Raw genomic sequence first — 22,892 nt, 5'->3', positions numbered from 1 at the left:
GAATTCGGATTATGATTATGACAAGGTTCATCCGATTCTATTAAGCAAGGGTCATCGTATAACTAAATTGTTATTCGAATGTCAACACAAAGCTCTCATGCACGCCGGTCCTCAGCACTTGCTCTATTCAATAAGGGAACGGTATTGGCCTATTGGGGGACGCGGTATAGCGAGATCCATTTCACACCAATGTGTAACTTGTCGTCGTTTTGGTGGTCGTACCGTAACTCCAATCATGGGCAATCTACCCAAACAAAGACTTCAACCAGGCTCTCCGTTTTTGGAAGTAAATGTAGACTACGCTGGGCCCATAATGATGGCTAATCGTAGGGGACGTGGTTGTCGTCTCATAAAGGCCTACATTTGTATCTTTGTGTGCTGCAAAACCAAGGCCATACATATCGAGCTGGTGGGCGATTTGAGCACAGCTAACTTTATTGCCGCTCTCAAGAGGTTTATTGCTCGCAGAGGAAAACCTTTAGACATATTTTGCGATAATGGCTCGAATTTTGTAGGAGCGGCTAACGAGCTCAAATCTTTTATTGCACAAAACGCTTCTGACATATTAGGCGCTACAACTTCGGAATCAATCAATTTTCATTTTTTGCCTCCACATGCGCCACACTTTGGTGGCCTACATGAAGCCGGTGTACGATCTATAAAGCATCATTTGCGCCGCGTATTAGGTTCGGCTAATCTAACTTATGAGGATTTGTATTCTACACTGACTTATATAGAGGCACTTTTAAATTCTCGACCCTTGACCCCACTTAGCTCGGACCAGAATGATTTATTGCCACTCACACCTGGCCACTTCATAATCGGGCGAAGTATGACAGCGATCCCAGAGGCAGATCTCACTTCACGTACCAGATTAGTGGACAGATACCAGACGATCCAGCAGCTACGCCAGCACTTCTGGGCACGCTGGCAACTGGAGTACATAAGCGAGCTTCAGATCCGAACTAAATGGAGGCAATCGACGAACGGGCAACTAAAGATTGGGACCCTCGTCGTTATTAAAGATAAGCAACAGCCTCCAATAAAATGGCTCCTAGGGAGAATACAACGAGTCTTCCCAGGGCGCGACGGTGTTACCAGAGTCGCCGAAATTCAAACCGCCACTGGACTGCTGCGCAGAGACTTCACCAAAATCTGCCCCTTACCTGTGGACACTGCAGTTGAAGACGATACTTCAAGGTCCGCCGGCATGTCGCGTACCACTCCAGCAGGGCGACCGCGGCGTGAGGTTCGAGCGGGGGGCAGCCAAGTGATCACGTGACTTACTTACTAGCCACCGCGGCAATGACTCGGCTGCATTACATTTTTGTATATTTTTTATAATTAAACTCATAGTAACTACATTGGAGTTCATATTCAGCATCCAGACACCAGGATAGCCCCTCAACATATGTTCGCGATAAACTGAAAAACTACTGAACGAATTTTCATGCGGTTGGCACCTATCAATAGAGTGATTCTTGAGGAAGGTTTAGGTGTATAATTTGTTAATGTTTTGTGTAACCCGCGCGAAGCCGGGGCGGGTCGCGACTCGCGACGTCGATAGTATATCTATATGTATGTCTGGATTGTCTGGGGTCTGGGACTAGACGTTGCTAAAATTTGAAATACAAAGAAAATAGAGCGAGTAGAAGGTTTGTATGTAAATCTTTTACCGGCTCTAATTTATTTGTATGTATGCGAGGTGAAGAAAGAATATTGATTTGAATAAGAATTCTAACAACACTTTTATAGGTACCAGGGCTGCCTTAGCAATGTCATACTGACATATTCGCTATATAACGTCTACGTAACTTACTTTCGATACATCTCGCTCGCACTAATATGTGAGTACGAGCGAGATAAATAGAAAGTAAGTTACGCAAAGACTAGCGATTGTCAGTGTCAATCTGGTGGTAGCCGTACTGGAATCGAACCTACAGCTTTATTAGAGACTGCCTTTAAGTTACACATCGTTAATTTACATACAAATATGTATGTATCAGTGTCGGCCATTAACGCGGACACACAGACACACATACAGATAACCGGACAGACGGCACGACGCCGCGACGAGGCGATGCATTCCTGACCGATAGTGATACTTCGTTGTAGTCACATATCTTCATAATAGACTTGGAATAAGGTAATAGTTATTTTTTATAAGGGGGCAAAGTTGAATAACCCATCGTTCTAATACTGATATCCGAGTCATGCGAAGGATTCCAAAATTGAACCTAAGTGGTTCGAAAAGTGAGGGTTTCTAAGGGTCAAACTAACTTTGCTGCCGAGTTGAACACAACATTTTTCACCAATTTAATTAAACACAAATCGAATTGTATTTATTTTGAGTTGGTATCTTATGTTGCCAGGAGGAAATTTTGGTAACAATTTTTTTTAATAAGTGATTTTTTTTAATTAATTTCTAGGTATATAACTATTACGTAACTGTAAAAGCTGATTCCCGGGTGGCGCCATTTGTACTTACAAACTAAAGATCTTACTGAAATTGATGCTTTACAAACTTAAATAACTTAATTACAACACAACGGACAGTTTATTTAAACGTACTTACACAGTAATTAAGTAGAAGATCGGAATGTGTCCGTACATAGACAGACAGACACACATACATACGGGAGATATTTACATCACAGTTGGAATAGCTTGCATTCCGATGCACACACGTTCCGTATACTTAGTATACCTACTGGGAGATGAGTGATAAAGATGACAACTAGAAAAGTATTACCATATATATATTATAAAGTGTGTACGATTAGATACTTAATTCCTATACAGAGTGCTTCCTGTAACAGGAGCAATAAATTAAACTGTAGGCTGTACTCCTCAAACTGACCAACATTTGTTCAGCAACTTTTGAAAATAACTCTGGTTTTGATTTTTATTACACTTTAAAGTTTATTCTAAGACGCAATGTATTGCAAATTTTGTTATGTTTAAGCAACGTCAAACACACTGATGTCAGCGTACATTGAAGGCAATATTTATTTTGTATGAAAAAGAGGAAGTCTAAAGGATTCATAATTTTTAAAAGTTGCTGAACAAATGTTGGTCATTTTGAGGAGTACAGCCTACAGTTTAATTTATTGCTCCTGTTACAGGAAGCACCCTGTATTTTAAGCCTTTATCGACGTAAGTATGTCCCTTGGTGTAGCTACATATTTGCGGCGTTAGGGGTTAAAATCCTGGGGCAGGGGGACCTATGAGGAGCTATCAAAACTTCTCTATAGAGGCTTCTGGTGATCAGAGGGCTGGTCAATATTTCGCTCAGCGGATCAGCACTGCTATCCGGCGGGGCGGGGCAAGGCGTCCTGCCCTCTGGGTAACCCCCTACCGAGCTTTATGTTTTTAATTTAAATGTTTTTATTATATTTTATCTACACACATGTCATTAGTGCTCTATAATGCGTTCAGAAACGGTAGGAAATGACAAGCTTTATTACAACCAATTTTACTATGAGAACTTTCTTATCTGTGGTAGTAGGAAAATTTTTAATTTAATGTACGAGTACATAGGTAACGTTATAGATTTTTGTAAGGTTATGAGTTTAAATTTGGAACAGCAGTCAAAACTCAAGTGGGTCTCTATTCTAGTATCCATAGATATTAAAACAGTTATCGATACGAAACGTCAATTTATACTTGGTCAACCAGATCTTGACAGTAGAAAAAGGCGGCAAATTTGAAAAATGTAGGCGCGAAGGGATATCGTCGCATAGAAAATTTGAATTTCGCGCCTTTTTTTACTGACAAGATTGGGTTGACCAGCTATATATGTATGTTTTTTTAATATAAACCGCACGATATTTGATCTCGAGTGACATGAGAATAGGAACTTCATTCTATTGTCTAGGAATTAAAAAAACTACGGATGTGTGACATGCGTGAAAAAAGTTTTCATTCGCCGCCATTTGACGTACAGTTTATCTTTTAGTTAGTTTTAAGTATGTGTTTAGATAAAGTAGTGTATGTAACTGTACATAATTAGGCATTAAAACACTCGTGTGATCCTTTTAAGAAACTCACTAACGTTCTTAAACCCACACTCGTATTTTAATGCCTCTCATTATGTAGCAGTCACATAAACTACTATTACCTACTTGTATTTCGTTGTATCAATAAATCTAACTTCTTAAAAGCTTAAAAGTATCATAGAATGTCTTTTACGTATAGATTTTTTAATCTAAATACAATTTAGTGCAATGTATTTAGTACATTTATAAATAATTCACCATTTATACTCGTCCTCAATTAAAAATTAACCGCCGCGGCCTCGTGCGAACAATTAAAAAAGTAACCATTAATAAAAATATACGTTTTCTTTAAAGTATATCGAAGGCCACGTGCACATGCTTAAATATTAACCCTGTTTCGCACTAACCATAGAGAGCCACGTCAGGGCGTAAAATACTTATTATTCTATATTTTCAACCCCATTTTATAAAAAAAACAGCGAACTAAAAAAATACGTAAAAGCTTTAGGAAACGTATTGATAAGTAAATAAGGTTTATTTTAGCTTATGGTTATTTAAAAGAAAGTATATCAATAAACAAAATAGTTCTCAATTGTAGGGTGTTCCATTTTGAGTCTTAAGAAAACAGCAGAAGTTTGATATTCTTTTAACTTTTTTAAAGGAATGTACTACCCTTTTAAGGCCCACTTGCACCATCCCACTAACCCGGAGTTAAGCGATTAAACCGTTAACCAAGTGTCAAATTGTGCTGGTAACCATGGTAACTCTAGGTTTAACCGGTTAACCCCGGGTTAGTTAAATGGTGCAAGTTGGTCTAAGGCATTTAAGATTATTTTGTGTGACGTGGTTTTTCAACACTTTCAACGTTTATTTGGGAATTTAATCGTAGGTATATAATTTAGTCATATTTTACTGGATTGTTTTTAAGGGCGTGAAAAGATAATAGACGACAAATTGGTATCATTTTAGGGGAGGTTCGGTACACGTGGCTATGCTTGTTGAAAATGTTTCACGTATATGATCATTTTATATGATTTTCCTTACAAGTGGGTAAGTAGAAAAACTGTGGGCATGTTGCCAAATGTACATAGATTTAGTTAAAATTAAAAGTTTTCATAAACGTCCGTCAAATCTAACAAGCCGTTGCGTTATTTAGAAATGTGTGTTTGTTAGCGACAAAAATAAAGTGTTTTTTTTTTATTTACGAATAAGTTGGTTAATCAATCTCGAAGAAAGGCCAGGTCAAGTAGAGCACCCTAAACCCGCGAGCGTGTATGAGGAATGTTATGAAAGTAACGGAAGCGAAAGATCATAGCAAATCATGTCAGGATCGTAGCAAATGGAAATCCATGGTCTCTGCCTACCGATCCGGGAAATAGGCGTGATTATATGTATGTAATCAATACTTTAGATCACTGATCCTCACAATAAACCGATCTTTTGGATATGTTACTAAATCGATATTCGACAGTTCATCAATCGCGGCAGACAGTGCGTCGTCGCGCGCGCAGACGCGCACGCTCTCTGAATATGTAATATTATTGATATTGTTCGCGAGACTCATTTACATTGTACCGGGAACGGACGTGCTGCCGAATTGTGAATAAATATATTATTTATTTAATCTTTATTCCACATAAGAAAACACACTGTACAAGAGGCGATATTAATGCCATAAGGCGTCGTCTACCAGTCAACCAGTACCAGTAAAAAAAACATTTATTCAGACGAAATAAACCCTATTCGTACAATTTCTTCTTCTGCCAAACTGCAGGACAGTTTGTTGGCAGTATTATGTATGTGTACTATTAGGATTTTGCTGGGCCGGCCATGTTTGCCGCATGCACTCACAGAGGTGGGCCAACGCAGCAGCGGTGGGCAGCAAAGATGGCGGGATGACCTGCGCCCTGTTTATCAAAAGCGTGTAACTTGTAATACAAGCAGAAGTCACTTTTTGACAGCTTTTGTTAGAAAGGGACTTCCACTTGTATAATAAGTTACAAGCTTTTGAGAAACGGCCCCTGGACGTATCTCCACGGCTGGCCAGAGATTGCTCTTAACCGAGACAGAGGCCTTTGCCCAGCAGTGGGACTTCATTTACCCTGTATGTTAGTGTGTGTTTTCTAAGTACAGTATGTAGCAGTGGCGGCGCGTCAAACATATCCATAGGCAAGCCGGGGTTAATTTGGCTTACATATTTCCTTTACAACTCTGCTCAAACGTCCAAAAACAGACAAGCCGGTGGGAATCGGCTTTTAAGGACACGCCGCCACTGGTATGTAGTCACATTACTATCTAATTCAATTATAAACATACTTTAGGTAGGTTAGTAGTAATAAACATAGACAACACATCTAATAACTACTCTTTCAAGATGAAAGCTCCTAACACCATGAGCTTTGTAAACAGTCCCGGGTTCGAACCCCGTGCCGTGACGCATCCGGCGTCACGTCACATCCGGTGGGGATAATGCACTTTTTCTGCAAGTGTCGTAAATGTAAATTATGGTTAGTGATCTTTAAGGATCGATCGTGTTACAGATTTTAAGGAGGCTTATATCAGAATTTATTATCATTCAAATTATGCTTGCTATATAATTATGCGGATGCATGTTTCGCTTTATTTTTTTGTTATTTGTATACTTATTAAAGATTTTTTAACGGCTTGTGCTTGTGCTGCATTCTGGCGGCAGAACATTGCAGTAATACTCCCTATTTGCATTGCAGACATGATGATTTAGGAATTTAATTCGAAAATTCTACAAGATAACAAGATAAATACAATACCTAATACTTACTCGTAGACAGTAGATAAGTTTTGATTAAATTAATTGGGAATGAGTCAACGACAGGGAAATCTATTGCAATATTTTCTAAGGTCACGTCAAGGAAAAACTTAATCAATTAAAGGCCATTTGATCAAAATATGATTTATTATGAATGGGGTTGTCAACTGTCAAAGGTGTTCAGAGATGGCGCGAGCATAGGTTTTCTTGTTTCTAGGCCAGGCCAGAAAAAAAAACTTGACCCTATTCGTAGGACTCACAGGTACAACCTTAACATAGGTAAGTAAATAAGTTGATAAGATTCAAATATCCTTTCTCGTTCTAAACTGCGTTTAAGTTAACTGAGTTTCTACTCAACTACTCAAGGACAATAATAACAGGACACTTAGCAAGGGAATTTTCATAAAGTGGCTTATCACTCGATCGATATTCAGCCGCAGTGACATATAACCTCGATTCTTGAGGTGCCAAACCAGTAATTTACCGGCCACGTGGTAATGCCTGCTTTCCCGGCCCGCCGATACTAAGCCGCCACGTCAGCTACAGAGTGCATATTTAATGCGGTTGCGAATAAAAATCGATGCAATTTGCGGGTAATTACAGAGGAGGCCTATAATGGGAGTAGGGAAAAATATTACTGTCGTTTTTTGAAAAAGGAAATTTATTTTCTGCAGATAGGCGAAAAAGCTGACTATGCATGACATTTGCGATGATAAAGTGTGGCAATGTCATCATTCATGTCAAATTTCTATGAAAACGTGACATTGATAATGACACTACATACTTCACTTTTTCTCTTTTAGTCGGTTCAACCTTTATTGGACAAAAGATAACCTTTAGTCCTACAAAAGGCGGACTTAATGTCATAAGGCATTCTCTACCAGTCAACCTTAAGGCAAACGTAAGCCGTAACTATGGCCGTTGGTCTAAAATTAATCCATGTACTTGTTTTATAATGTATAATTTATTTAATAATCAACTAACATAAGTTTAAAAAGCTATCTTCCCGATCTTGTCAAGTCAAAACCTGATTTCATAATACACTATTACCGAGGGGAGACCGCGCCAGAAAGGAACGCCTGACACTTGCCATAAGAGTGAACGGGAGGGGAGATTTTATTTGAAAGTAACCCCTTTTATAGCTACATGGGGGTAGGACCACCGTGTCAGGTTGACAACACTATGTTTTAAAGTGGAGCGCTTCCTTTGCAATTTAAACACAAACATGATAATTGCCAATATTTACACTAATTTTAACGTAACCGATTTTTTAATTATTTTATGAGTTGGGAGCGAAAAACGAACTCCATACAAAATTTAATAACTAACTCTTATTAAAATTAAAAAACCGGAAAAAATCAAAAGAGCGGGCATAGATGTGGTTGATATAGCCTAGACTGTGCAAGTGTTATTTTCGTCAAACTTCTATGAAATTATGACGTAAGTATATAAGTATATAACACTTGCACAGTATGTGCTGTCAAAATCGTTGCAGACTTGTCTTGGTCTAATTCTACGTCTCTCGTTTAAAACAAAATTAATTTATTGAAGCTTAGTATATAATAATAATGAAAAGTCTTGTATGACAATTAAAAGACTAACTTCCATGTAATAATCACCGGCACGCGAACCTCAGACCTACAATTATTTAGTTTAATAATTACCTGGACTCATATATAATGCAGTAACGACGTACGATTTATTACTGACTAACGGCACAGAATAAATAATAGTACTAAGTACAGAAGACTCACTCTCTAACAAAACGCGTCTGTTACGATCAGCACAGATATGGCCGCTAGGTGGCGACAGCGCCACGCGCGGCTTATGGCTTTCCTCAAAATTGGGGCCGGAACGGATGTACTTTTAGCTACCTGTAGCAAAGCGACGAAATCGCGGAGTGAGCCACGCCTGCTAACGGGCACGGTTCTGGCCGAGGCCAGGCAAGGGGACTTAGCCCAGATGTCAATTAATCAACCAACGGAAATAAATAATGTAGTTACCAAGAGCAGTGTCTGACCCAAGTTTCGGTTTCAGCATAAAAATCACGTTTCGGTCGAAGGGTCTGTTTGGCCAAAACTAGAGCAAAACCGAACCTTCTGTTTCAGCAAAAAGTAATGTTTTTTTAGGGTTCCGTACCCAAAGGGTAAAAAACGGGACCCTATTACTAAGACTTCGCTGTCCGTCCGTCCGTCCGTCTGTCACCAGGCTGTATCTCATGAACCGCGATAGCTAGACAGTTGAAATTTTCACAAATGATGTATCTCTGTTGCCGCTATAACAACAAATACAAAAAAATAAAATAAAATAAATATTTAAGGGGGGCTCCCATACAACAAACACGATTATATTGCTCTATTTTTTGTTGATGGTGCGGAACCCTCCGTGCGCGAGTCCGACTCGCACTTGGCCGGTTTTTATTATGTGATAATCAGCAAACGAGCAGACGAGCTGCCTGAGCGGTCATCGTCGCCCATGGACATAAGCAACATCACAGGACTGTTACGCATAAAGAGAATTATCCGAATACTGACTTAGTTTATCCTTAACCCTCAATTATCCACCTTTTTCAGATGTTTTGTTTATTTAAGGAGTAAATAGAGCACATATATGTTTGCCTTTTCAGTCACGTTTATTTGGGGCTTCTGGTACCTTTTCCGTCACATGGTACCTTTTCCTGAAACCGTCACATAATGACACGCACTTGGCCATTACAAAAGCCGTATTGAAACATATTGCATAAGTTTTAGTCACATGTTATAATATTATAATTAAACTATAATAATATTATCGTTGGCGAGATGTTATCTCAACTCAATAGAGTGACTGAGCGTGTTATAATAACTAAAACTAGACTAGCGAGGTGCATTAGGGAAATTTCTAAAAGGGCCGGTAGAGAAGAACTGCAACCCGACTGCAACTTGTATGGGAACTGCACACTGACGTTGCAGTTGGCGTGCAGTTCCCATACAAATTGCAGTCCGTCTGTATCTGCCCTAATATTTAAAATAAAAGCACTTCATACTTAGGCAACACTTACGGTACTGAAACGTTCACCAAGGTAAGAGTCCGTCTTAGCTATTTTTGCGCCGACTTAAACAGATCAAAGTGTGGCGGTGTCATTATGAACGCCCTTTTTTCATAGAATTTTGACATTGTGACATTGCCACACTTGGTCGTTGCAAGTGCAGAGTCAACTTGGTCCTTTCTTGCAAGATAGCTATCTTGGTACTTGGTAAGGGTTAAACGAAAGGGCTTGTAGAATATAATTTTCCATTTTAAAATCATCCCGCTTTTGCAGATCCCTAAAACATCTTACACTAATCAATGGACTTTCAAATCTTTCAATTTTTACATGTCTTCTTTGACTGGGGTAAATCGAAATTTCATGTATTTCCGTCTATCTGTATTGGGGTAAGTGGTACCGAAATTACAGGTACAGATTTTCTTTTGTTAACTCGTAGGGAATGTCTTGTGGAATTAAGGCTGCCTTTTTAGGGTTCCGTAGCCAAATGGCAAAAAACGGAACCCTTATAGATTCGTCATGTCTGTCTGTCTGTCCGTCTGTCTGTCCGTCCGTATGTCACAGCCACTTTTCTCCGAAACTATAAGAACTATACTGTTGAAACTTGGTAAGTAGATGTATTCTGTGAACCGCATTAAGATTTTCACACAAAAATAGAAAAAAAACAATAATTTTTTGGGGTTCCCCATACTTCGAACTGAAACTCAAAAATTTTTTTTTCATCAAACCCATATGTGTGGGGTATCTATGGATAGGTCTTCAAAAATGATATTGAGGTTTCTAATATCATTTTTTTTCTAAACTGAATAGTTTGCGCGAGAGACACTTCCAAAGTGGTAAAATGAATGTCCCCCCCCCCTGTAACTTCTAAAATAAGAGAATGATAAAACTAAAAAAAATATATGATGTACATTACCATGTAAACTTCCACCGAAAATTGGTTTGAACGAGATCTAGTAAGTAGTTTTTTTTTATACGTCATAAATCGCCTAAATACGGAACCCTTCATGGGCGAGTCCGACTCGCACTTGGCCGCTTTTTTTAATATGTTGGGCTTCAGTCATCTAAATAAGCTAATAACTTTAACTGAAGTACATTTACTCCAGTCAACAGAATGTTTCAAGTATAAACTTTTAGCAACATAAAAAATATCGGGTCTTCAAGTTATTTATTATTTAAAAGAAAATCCCAGATTTAGAGAATACAAGTACGCCAATAATAATACCTACGTCATTATTAAAAAAAATAACTTTCCAGAAAATTAAACATTAACTTACATGCCCTGTTTCCAAAGAATGTATGAAACGTATGAAAGCATTCACCTAGTTTCGAAGATTATAGAGAAACCGACAATGGTCATACAAAACGTTTTTTTTTTCTAACGCTCGCCTATGCGTATCCATCCATTGTGCCAAGCGTGCGCTACCACAAAGAAAACTCACTTTTTTCTCAAAAAACCACTGCGAAAACAAATACGCACTAGCAATCCGAAATAGAGAACAAAGATATTTCATAAAACAACAAATATGAAGATATTTAAGTAAATTATGATCACTAAATTAAAAATAAACTAAAAACAAAAAAATTTAGCAAAAATACGTAAAAAGGAACGTTTCAATTTTTAAAACACTCGTTGTGGGTTGATTTATTTTTTAAATTTCCGAAACACTCAAACTTGCTGGCTGAAAAACTTACACTCATCACAATTCGAAATTTAAACCACCGCGTCCTCACTACACACTGAATCAGAAACGAAACGTAAACACTAGGAGAGCAGAACTGTAGTAGTTTAGGTATAAACAGTTTGATAACGTTCAGTTACATCACAGAAACTTTGTACATTCGTTGAGCGCGGACGACGCGTGCGAGCGGTGCGCACGCCTGAGGCCGACTGCCGCTCACTCGTTGTGTTGCCAGATGGGGGATTGGTTACCCTAGATCTAGAATATCGTCAACTTGCAAAAAAAAAACAATCCGAGCTAACTCTGCGTGGAATTTGCAATAACAAAGTGTGGCCATGTCATCATTAATGTCAAATTTCTATGAAAATGTGACGTTTATAATGACACCCACACTTTGTTTTGTTCAGGTCGGTACAAACTATCGTAGCATAATAGAATCCAACTAGACAGTCTTAATCACTGACTTAATATAAAAGAAATAGACACACAAAGCAGAACAAAAACGTCAAGAAATGTGGATCCCAATGACGTTTCGCACCATTTGCATTGATGATAAAAACGCTTACGTAAATTTTGAGTCAAGATAAATGTTTCGTACAGAAAAGAGCTTAATGTCGTAAGCATTAAGTGTCAAATTTGCAAACATAAGTACCAACACTGTTAAAAAATTTAGTCCGATGGCACTAAACGTAACGTATTTACGTCAAACAACGTCAAACGAGAATAATGAACGAATAGAGTCACTTTGGTACACTTTAATATGTATTACTGTACAGGAAAATATTAAAATTGAAGTAATAAATAAAACAAATTTAATTTAATCGGGAGCTCAAATAAAACTAATTCGTGGTTCAAATTCAAACAAATTAAATTTTTAATTCGTAAGTATACGTCTTTAAATACTAATTTCCTTGAAATAAATTCTACTTATTAAATAACTGTGTATTTAAGATCTACATTTACTCATAGCACGGGTGCACGGGGACATTTAGATACTGATTAGATTTTTTTTATAAAGTCTTACCTATACTTTATAAAAAAAAATCCTGTGGTTGTCATTGTGTTCCGACAGGTTTAGCATTTACAGTTAGTCGATATAAGCCCTTATTGGTGGTGTATATGTCGGAAACAGGGAAATGGGCCAAACACACAAGTGCCGTTTTGCCTTGTTTAAAACTGCATCACCCCTATCTCTTGCTATAATTAAATAGCAGTCCACTTTGCACGTCGCATAGGTTTTCTTGGAAATCTTCAATTTAAACATAATATTATTTCTTATGAATTCCATATAAAAATATAAAAAAATATTGACCTCACATCGACTCAATAGAATTTTGTTCCTTGACATCCCTTCTTTGGTACTAACAAATTAATTTATTCAAAACCATAAAATTACCACCAGATTACATAAATTATGTAATGCTATCCAAAGAACTAACCGAAAGATATACATTCCATCCTTTTTCCTTGTTTTATCATTGTTATTTTTACATATTTTAACGGCACATTTCGTAATTGTTGACAACTTCACATTTGAGCGTTTCAAACAAGACTAAACGAAAAAGTAATGCATGATCTGTTTTGACATCACTTTTGTGGGGCCATTTTTGGCGGCTGATTGGGTATCCAGTTCTTTATACTATATCAATGGTCTTAATAAAATAGCACCATATGTTGCTGGCAAAACACAACGAATTAGAGATTAGAGCAGGGCTCTCCAAACCCCGGCCCACGGGCCAAATCCGGCGGTGGCCCGCGCGAAAATTCTGAGGCGCAATATGGCCCTCAGGAAAAAAAGTTTGGAGACCCCTGGATTAGATCATGCAAAGTTAAGTATAGGGCTCTATAAAACAAAGATATGTTTAGATGTTGTAATAAAAAGAGTAGGATTCATTGATTTATTTAATTTATAGTTTGATTAATGATTAAACAGCTGCCGGTAAACTTAATAAACCTTAAAGGTAAGTATTACAAAAATGTATTTAAAAAATATAGTAGTTCATTATTATAATGCCAGGAAGCCCCTACATTTTTAACAATGATAGATAAGTTGGATGCAACTTGCTTTACACTAATAGTAAACAATGGACTTATTAAGTAACAAAACGTGTGTTATCGCTGTTTTTATATCACACCCGTGCCCCATATTTAAAAACCAATAACATTTCACAACACGTCTTATCGTATTATACTAACCTTTTGTTAGTTATAATTTAGTAAACTAACCTACATAAATTCTGTATTTTTTCATTATTGCACAATATTTTTATTTTAACCCATATTTTTTTTTTCATGGAATCATTAATTATTTTCACAAGAATACCTACATATTTACACTCTTAATTTTTAAGCACTTCACAGTTTTCACGGTCCCGAGCAATTTCTGAGTTCCGAGAAATTACCCCATTGTGGGGTAAATAAAAGCTCTCCCCGCTCTGGCAGCCCCGCGACGCGCGACGTTGCCGCTCCGCCGCTAAATGCGCGCTCAAGAACGCGAACGTTACTATAATGAGGTTAAAGTTTCTGAACGCAACTTTTTTTTCTTAAATTTCAGTGGCTTAGGCGTAGGCGTTCATCCTTCGGCCGTATTTCATTCACGTTTTATGAAATTCGCTTTACGAAAGCTTTTTAGGATAAAAAAGTGTACTGTAACTTGGAAGTAAGTTTAATAGAACGCTTTCTTTTCCGTCGATTAATTATAAATTGATGAACTTGACCGCAGTGACATAAGTAGGAAAATATGCAAATGAAATATCAAGATTTCTAACAGAATCACTACATAGTATAAAACAAAGTCGCTTCCTACTGTCTGTCCCTAATATGTATGCTTAGATCTTTAAAATTAGGCAAAGGATTTTGATGCGGTTTTTTTAATAGATAGAGTGATTCAAGAGGAAGGTTTATGTATAATTTGTTAACCCGTGCGAAGCCGGGGCGGGTCGCTAGTTAATAATAAATCTAGAACGGGTTGGCTTAGAGAATTTTTATTTTCAAAAACATCAATAAAAACTCAATTGCTATAGGTTTAAGGATTTTAATATGGTAAACTCAATCGTATTTTTATGTTTTAATTTAATATTATAATATTGCAAAAGGTCCCGCATCTTCGATTTTTCTTAGCTTACTTTTCACCGTTAGCATCATACTTTGGACGACATTCAAAAAGGGGAAAAAGGGATTTCGAGGGCAGTGGTAAGAGACTCGTCGGGTCCAGCAATAAATGCCGACGTGTATCAATGTGACTGCTTACCTACATCTGTGCTGCGGCCATATCTGTGCTGATCGTAACAGACGCGTTTTGTTAGAGAGTGAGTCTTCTGTACTTAATACTATTATTTATTCAGTGCTATTACCTATTCTTTTTATTTAAAGTTTTATGGCGTTATTGATAAGAGAAATACAGCAACTTGCTGAGATTGTAACTTGTAATACAAGCGGATGCCACTTTTTGACAGCTTTTGTTAGAAAGGGACTTCCACTTGTATTACAAGTTACAAGCTTTTGATAAACAGGGCACTGGGGCCCGTTTCTCAAAAGGTTGTAACTTGTAATACAAGCGGATGTCACTTTTTGACAGCTTTTATTAGAAAAGGACTTCCACTTGTATTACAAGTTACAAGCTTTTGTGAAACGGGCCCCTGTACGTTTTCCTTTCATGTATATTGTTTCTTTTGTTTTTAATTCTATTCATAGTTTTCTTTCGTGAAAGAATATTGATTAATTTAGTTACATAAATGATCGATTTTCTGACAGTCGCTTATTCCTCCGATATTGTTTTACTATTATATCAGAGCTGTCAATAGCACGCCATTGCAGAGTTGGGTAATGTTTACATCATATAAGGGCAAGGAATAGTCCACCTTCACGGGCTCTTTATATGATCTGTCCTTCTATCAGTTGCTAGGTGACAATGAGAAATGGGAATCTCACCCAAGACAGTAATTTTTCCACTTTTAAATTTATTCTAACGTAATAGCATCGTTCGCAGACGTTTCTGCTAGTTAACTACTTAAAATTAGAAATGAGAATAAATGGACAAATCAAAAACATAATAAAATCGTATACATATTTGTGACTCCTCTACATTGGTTGTTTTGACCGATTCAATGACATTTATCGTCATATTCGGTATTTCACTGACAATTAAAAGTATCTTTGACCGTATCAAATTTCCAGCTTAACTTATCTGTGTGACGCATGTAAACAAATGTTTTAATGATTTCAATACGTTTCAATGTTTGGGCATGTACAAACAGTAAAACACTTAACTCTCCATCGGTGGACCTTATGACTTTTGTAATAAGGATTATGAACTGTCAGTTAACAGTGTAGGGTCTGTGGGCATGGTACGAGACACCGAGTACCTAAATGAACTTGGGTCATACACTTTTATAGTATGCTTAACTCATTAAACATCGCAAATTTAAGAGAATCCAAAACTAGTTTCTCCGCTGCTTCCTTTCAGGCGGGATGCATTTTTTAAATAGGTACTTGAGATGCAAATAAGCAAAATATGATAAATTTAAGGACTGTCTTTTTAAAATGGCTTATTTTTGTATGTGTTATAGAGAAATAAGAAATAAGCCCTTTTGAAAAGAGTCTCCTCATATGTAGTTGGGTCGTTAACTCTTCGTTTCGTCTACAGAAGTGACCTTTTACTTTTATCTGAATTGCGTGGTAGGCGAAAAACAAGCAACGACGTGCGAAAACTGTAAACTTTAATGGGACGTAATCTTCTACTATTTGACAGCTGTCAACTGTCAGAATAGAATCTAGATGAAGTTTCTGGTCAAGACAAACGCAACAGTTTTACACCGTCCTATTTATTCCACAACTAGTGACCCGCCCCGGCTTCGCGCGGGTTTACAAATTATACATAAACCTTCTTCTTGAATCACTATCTATAGTATCTATTAAATAAAACCGCATCAAAATCCGTTGCGTAGTTTTAAAGATCTAAGCATACATACAGACAGACAGACAGGGAACCGACTTTGTTTTATACTATGTATGTAGTGATGAGTTAATAATGGCCGAAAGTGATGCGGTCGAGGCGCTCGTAAAAACCACATTACGGTCGCGTAAAATTATAGGAAATGGATACACGAAAGAGTTGAGCTTGATATTATACACAAGATCATTCAAAACTAGTAGTTTTGTATGGAGATGTAATAAATGGTGATCAGTTTTCTTTGCTCTCAAGTTTACTGGTTAAGTACATATTCAGTTTTTGTTAGACTAATATGAGGTTAGATTGCTTTTTATTCAATTTACTACATATGCTTTTAATATCTAATTACATGCTTTTTAGAGTCCGTCTAAGTCAACTCTGCATCGACTTGAATGGAACAAAGTGAGGAAATGTCATAAAACGTCATATTTTCATAGATATTTCACATTAATAATGACATTATCACAATTTAAAAGTGGAAAAATTACTGTCTTGGGTGAGACTTGAACTCACGGCCTCGGCGGAGTGTAACGCTCTTACGGTAGATGTCGCTCGGGTCCCCTTGACCCATATGGCGGAAAGATTTGCTGGCTATGGATGAGGTCTTGGTGGCTCAGATGGCAGAGCGCTGGAGTATCGATCCAGAGGCCGTGAGTTCAAGTCTCACCCAAGACAGTAATTTTTCCACTTTTAAATTTATTCTAAGCTTAATAGCATCGATCGCAGACGTTTCTACTTGTTAAAATTAAAAAATTATCACAATTTGTCGCAGTCAATCAAAAATTAAACTAAACAGCACTCATACACTTCATATTATGGATAATGCGAGACCGAACAATAACATATCATACAAATAGGTATTAGGTACTCCTAGATACTGATTCCTGAATCTTCTATCACAACAATTCGTTGAAATAATCCCACCAAATTAAAAACAAAACTCAAACGACTCTTAAACTTAGCATCACTATTCATACGTTAAAACTTTAAAACCAAACCAATACATGTTATCTACACTTCCATTTATCAAAACGTCATTTTAGAAGACAAAACTAAACTTTGCAAAAAGTTGTATCTAAATAAATGAATCATTTATACTTAAGTCACTTCAGAATTAAAAAGTTTACAAACAAAAGTTCGCAAGAACGTCGTATGTCCATAATTGTACATTTACACTTAGTACGTTTTGCGCGGCGCGCGCGACGTTGCCAGACTTCTCCCCCCCGTTTTGTGAGCGAGAGGGCGCGGTGTGCGACAGAGACGGGCGTATGGGGTGTTTTCTGTTTTCCGAGTATGTGCGTGTGAGTGGAAAACGTAATCTGTGGGCATAATTGATAAGATTGATAAGTTTAAGTGATATAGAGATAGTTAGTTGGAATTTAATAATAATTATGTGATAACTGATAATTCAAAGAGCTTAAGGGCCCGATTCGGATTTTGTAATAGATATCTATTAGACATCGCCAAGATACGATAACGATATGTTTAAGATCTAACCTGTCAAATTTGACATTTCCGCGATTCTGGAGATACTTTTGAACGTTTTCCACAAGATATTACTTAGAGATCTAATTCACATCTAATAGATATCCAACACGATCTATCGTAAAAGTGACATTGGTTGCCCGAATTGCGCTGCAAAAGAGAACTAGTTGAAATCTAAACTATAACGTATATAGAATGGATCTAGTACGTGTCGTCTCTTGTGAATATCTTGAAGTTCGAATACGGCAGTTAGAGAAAAGTTTGTTATATTGTAGTATTGACTGTAACTGACAGGTAGAGTTTTAACAGTAGACAAGTATGACTTCTTCGGAGCTTTGCTAAAGTTCTTTTTTTTAGCATTAGAAAAAAGGTAAACAGTCTTGACGTGTCTTTTTATTGAAAATTATTGAAAAATGCTTTATAAAAATTAGTTTATCTAATCTAATTTCTTTAAACGAGCAATTCTTGTTTATTTATATATATATTTCGGGGATCTCGGAACCGGCTCAAACGATTTCGATGAAATTGACTATATGGCAGTTCTCGGGGGCGAAAAATCGATCTAGCTAGGTCTTATCTCTGGGAATACGCGCATTTTGATATTATTACTTATGAAAGCAAAATAATGTAAATAATCGTATATAATATATACCTAGATATGTAAAGTAATAGTATAGGTAGTTTGTGTTACAAGGGATCAAAATGATATATTTCCGTCAAGGGCGTACATTGAATCCTGAATGAAGCGATGGATTCTACAATAGAATCCCGAACGTAGTGAGGTATGAATGTAAAAATAGTGTGCTAGAACAAAAAAGTGTTACTTTGATCCCTCCTAGCAGGGAAGAAAATTGTATGGGAGCGGCTTTTTGGCGGCGGGTTCTTGAGACTCGTAACTCAAGTTAATAATTATGACTCGACCATAAAACATTACTTGTATTTACACTAGTTTTCACATATAAATGCAAGCAAACCCGCATGCAAAAGCTTGTCCACCAAGCCCCGAAACTTGCACAAGTCTAATGAAACAACTTGCCTTCCCATCCCGTTCGCACAGGGCGCGAGGGAACGAGACAGAGAGCTATAATAGAAAGGGAACTTGCTTGACTTATTATAGTTGTTGCTTTATTTGTTCTAGGCTACGAGGGGTGTTCAAAATATTCTCGGTATGAGAATGAAAACAAACAAGTACGAAAAGTTTGATATTTTTATTTTTCAATATACTCCCCCCCTATGTTCATACACTTAAAAGATCGATCAATTATTTTTTTTAATCCCTCGTAAAAATATTTTTTATCTTTCGTGTAAAAATGCTCCTCCACTGCCGCCTTCAATGCTTCATCGTCAGAAAATTTATTTCCACGCAGATCCTTTTTAAGATTGGGGAGCAAAAAGAAGTCGCTGGAGGCTAAGTCCGGACTATACGGTGGGTGAGTAACAGTTTTAAACCCACATTCAACAATAGCTGCCTTGGCAATATGAGCAGTATGGACGGGGGCGTTGTCATGCAGAAGCAGAATACCTTTGGTTAACTTTCCTCGCCTCTTTTCTTTAATTACATCCTTTAATTGACGTAGAATGTTAGCGTAGTACTGTCCTGTGATATTTACACCTTTTTCTTTATAATCGATTAGTAATACTCCTTCACAATCCCAAAATATCGTGGCCATGACCTTGCCAGCTGAAGGGATGACCTTGAACTTCTTGGGATGAGCTGAACCCTTAATGTGCCACTGCATCGACTCTTGTTTACTCTCTGGGTCATAATGATGAACCCAGGTTTCATCTCCAGTAACTATTCTTTGCAGCACCTCATCAGGATTTTCACCGCACAGGTCAATAAAATCGGAACAACAAGCTACACGCATGTCTTTTTGAAGCCGAGTCAGCATTCGCGGAACCCATCTTGCACTTACTTTTGACATATTAAGATGGTCATGTATAATATCATGTACGGTACCAATAGAGAGATTGGTTACTTGTGCTATAGATTTTACCTTCACTCGACCATATTCCAATATAAGTTTTTCCACTTTAATCAATATTTTCTTGTGAAGTAGCTACTACAGGCCGGCCAGGTCTAGGGTCATCTTCAATACTCTCCCTTCCGCGTTTAAACTCGCTTGACCACTTTTGAATGGTAGATAAAGAAGGAGCAGACTCACGGTAAACACAATCCATTTCCTCTTTTATGGTTTTTTGATTTTTACCCTGTTTTGTCAAGAATTTTATCACGCATCGATGTTCTAATTTAGTTAACATTGTCAATTCGCACAGGATGTTCATGTTTGTTCAGCAATTGCAGAAAAACAAAAGACTATCTCGGTTCGAATTATACTTTTTTTTAATGTCAATGAATAAACCTTAGCGGCCAGTAACGAAAGAAATTTTAGAAGAGGTCGTAAGATATCAATACCGAGAATATTTTGAACGCCCCTCGTATGTTTTCCTGGTACATTTGGGTCAGTCCCGCGGACTAATTGTGTAGTTAAACAATCTATTTAATAAAATAAATTGTTTTCAATTTTGATATTAAAAACCGGCCAAGTGCGAGTCGGACTCGCGCACGAAGGGTTCCGCACCATCAACAAAGAATAGAGCAAGAAAATCGTGTTTGTTGTATGGGAGCCCCCCTTAAACATTTATTTTATTTTATTTTTAGTATTTGTTGTTATAGCGGCAACAGAGATACATCATTTGTGACACGGCCTAGCTATCACGGTTCATGAGATACAGCCTGGTGACAGACGGACAGACAGATGGACAGCGAAGTCTTAGTAATAGCCCCGTTTTTACCCTTTGGGTGAGGAACCCTAATAATTCGAAACTCCGAGGTATTGTTGACCGAGTGTTAGAAAAGGTCTCCGTCAGCTTGAATAAAAATTCTTTCGTATTCGCAATTCGCATATTAGTGCGAACGAGATGTATAGAAAGTAAATTACGTTCTCGATAGCGTATATGTCAGTTTTGGTTTTGACACTGTCAGTGACTCACGGTACAGACTCAGGTCGCTTTTCTTAACCGATTTTCGTGAAATTTGGTGAGCAGGTTTGATAATTAAATTAATGAAGTACAGGTAAGTACGTACATTTTTTAAGTCGATTTAGTTTTAGGAAATTGTTCAAAATGGCGCAGCCATGGCGGTTGGCGAGTTCAACAGCTCACAGAGCCACTAATATGACACTTACACACTTTGTCACGCCGAAGTCGGTGTAAAGTTAACTTAAAAGACTGAGTGAGTACCTATACGACAGTCAGGCAAAGTTGCAATTGAACCAGCCAGCCTATTATGGATAGCTTTATCCATCTTTATCCACGTGATAAAATAACTGTCACTGTTTAACACCGTGGGAAAGAAAGTGACGGACACCGTTTTATCACGCTGTCACGTAGACAAGAACGACCATCATATCCGTACTGATGATAGGGTGATAAGTATCAAAACTACTTTCCAAACGAGAGTGTTGCACATATATGACATACATATAGTGCATATGAAATTCATATGCACTTAGATAACGCTGATTTATGACTGCAACATATGACTGCCATGTAATGAATAAAATACTGTCTTTATTATCAAATAATATCTGGGTGACCGAGCTTCGCTCGGAAAACATATAACAACTCGAAAATGCGCGTTTTCCCAGAGATAAGACCTAGCTAGATCGATTTTTGGCCCCCGAAAACCCCCATATAGCAAATTTCATCGAAATCGTTAGAGCCGTTTCCGAGATCCCCGAAATATATATATATATATATATATATATAAATAAATAAATATATAAATAAACAAGAATTGCTCGTTTAAAGGTATTAGATAGATATCCCTGTACCATAAATGTCAAAAAACTTGACATTCATGATACAGGATATTGTTACGTGGACTTGACTAAATGACGGACTCTGTAGGGCTAACATGGCCGGCTCTTTATCATTTGTCACCATGGCTGTCACGTTCTAACAAATATGTAAGTGCGAAAGTGACGCATGGCATGACAGGTGGTAAAAATGCGACCATGATAGCTAGTCTGGTCTGGGTTAGGTAGTGTCATAATTTCGAAAATTGAGTTATTATCTACCTACTTGTATACTTCGTTTTTTTAGGATTAGAAATTTGGTAAACAATCTTGACGTGTCTTTTAAATGAAAAACACATTAAAAAAAAAGTTACGGTAAATATGTAACAATTATGAATCTAATACGATCTTTTATAGTATTCTGCTTTCATAAGTAATAGTTATTGATTTTTAAAAAGTGTTTTTCAATTAAAAGACACATCAATATTGTTTACTAAATTTCTAATCCTAAAAAAAACGAAGTATAATCGAGAGTCTTTTGTAGACTAAAACAAAACTATGCTACTTTTTGCCCGCCTCTTTGGCAGTTTAAATATTGCCGCCATTACTAACGATTATTAACGATTTATAATTAACATTTACTCTCTTTAATTTTTTTTCTAAGGCCGCGAACTATTCAGTCGTCCCTCGTATGTCTGACCACTGCTTTTGGCTAGATACATAACAAAGGTATATAACATAACTAGGTACTGTCCTCCCGTAGACGCCTCTCGCTCGATATTCCACAGACGCCGTCGAGACGATCTACCGACGAATGGACATGATTACGGAAAGCTTTCAAGGAGGTCGCGGGTTCGAACCCCGGCTTGTGACAATCACGCCGTTAATATTTACTAATTGCTTTCCGGTGAAGGAAAAATCACAAAAAGGCCTAACCATTATACTTTATTACATACATTACACTATACTTAACAGTACATATGTACATTATACTTTTTTTATAACGGTACCTAACCTATGGGTCTCTATTGTTTCCCAAAGAGTTTAAAGTCATAATGTATTGTTTGCCCGCATTTTCGTTAGTCATAATTTATTTGGTTCAGAAACGCGTCACATTCCAGGATTGCCATAAACAGTGATCGGAATTGGTAGTGCCATTTCACGGG

The 22,892-nt window shown here is 37.3% G+C and overlaps 1 protein-coding gene and 1 non-coding gene across 12 annotated transcripts in view; one reads left to right on the top strand and one right to left on the bottom strand.

Moving 5' to 3' along the window:
- The window catches only part of LOC134659325 (protein daughterless), a 172,073-nt gene that overhangs the window by 48,649 nt on the left and 100,532 nt on the right, over positions 1-22,892 (bottom strand). For 4 of the 11 annotated variants that reach the window (XM_063514985.1, XM_063514984.1, XM_063514982.1 and 1 more), the window contains exon 1: positions 11,631-11,718. The exons of 2 other annotated variants lie outside the window; for them this stretch is intronic. The gene's annotated coding sequence lies outside the window, so the exon portion shown is untranslated. Of the gene's footprint in view, positions 1-11,503; positions 11,724-22,892 lie in introns of those variants that run through there. 5 more of the 11 variants (XM_063514979.1, XM_063514983.1, XM_063514988.1 and 2 more) reach the window with 4 other exon arrangements.
- Positions 17,044-17,116, top strand: Trnad-auc (transfer RNA aspartic acid (anticodon AUC)). Its single transcript has one exon. It is a non-coding gene; the product is annotated as a tRNA-Asp (tRNA).

Source organism: Cydia amplana, chromosome 24 (assembly GCF_948474715.1).
Source record: "Cydia amplana chromosome 24, ilCydAmpl1.1, whole genome shotgun sequence".
In the NCBI taxonomy this organism is placed as follows: Eukaryota; Metazoa; Arthropoda; class Insecta; order Lepidoptera; family Tortricidae; genus Cydia; species Cydia amplana.
Note: the sequence above shows the minus strand (reverse complement) of the source record. Positions and strands in the feature narration are given on the sequence as shown.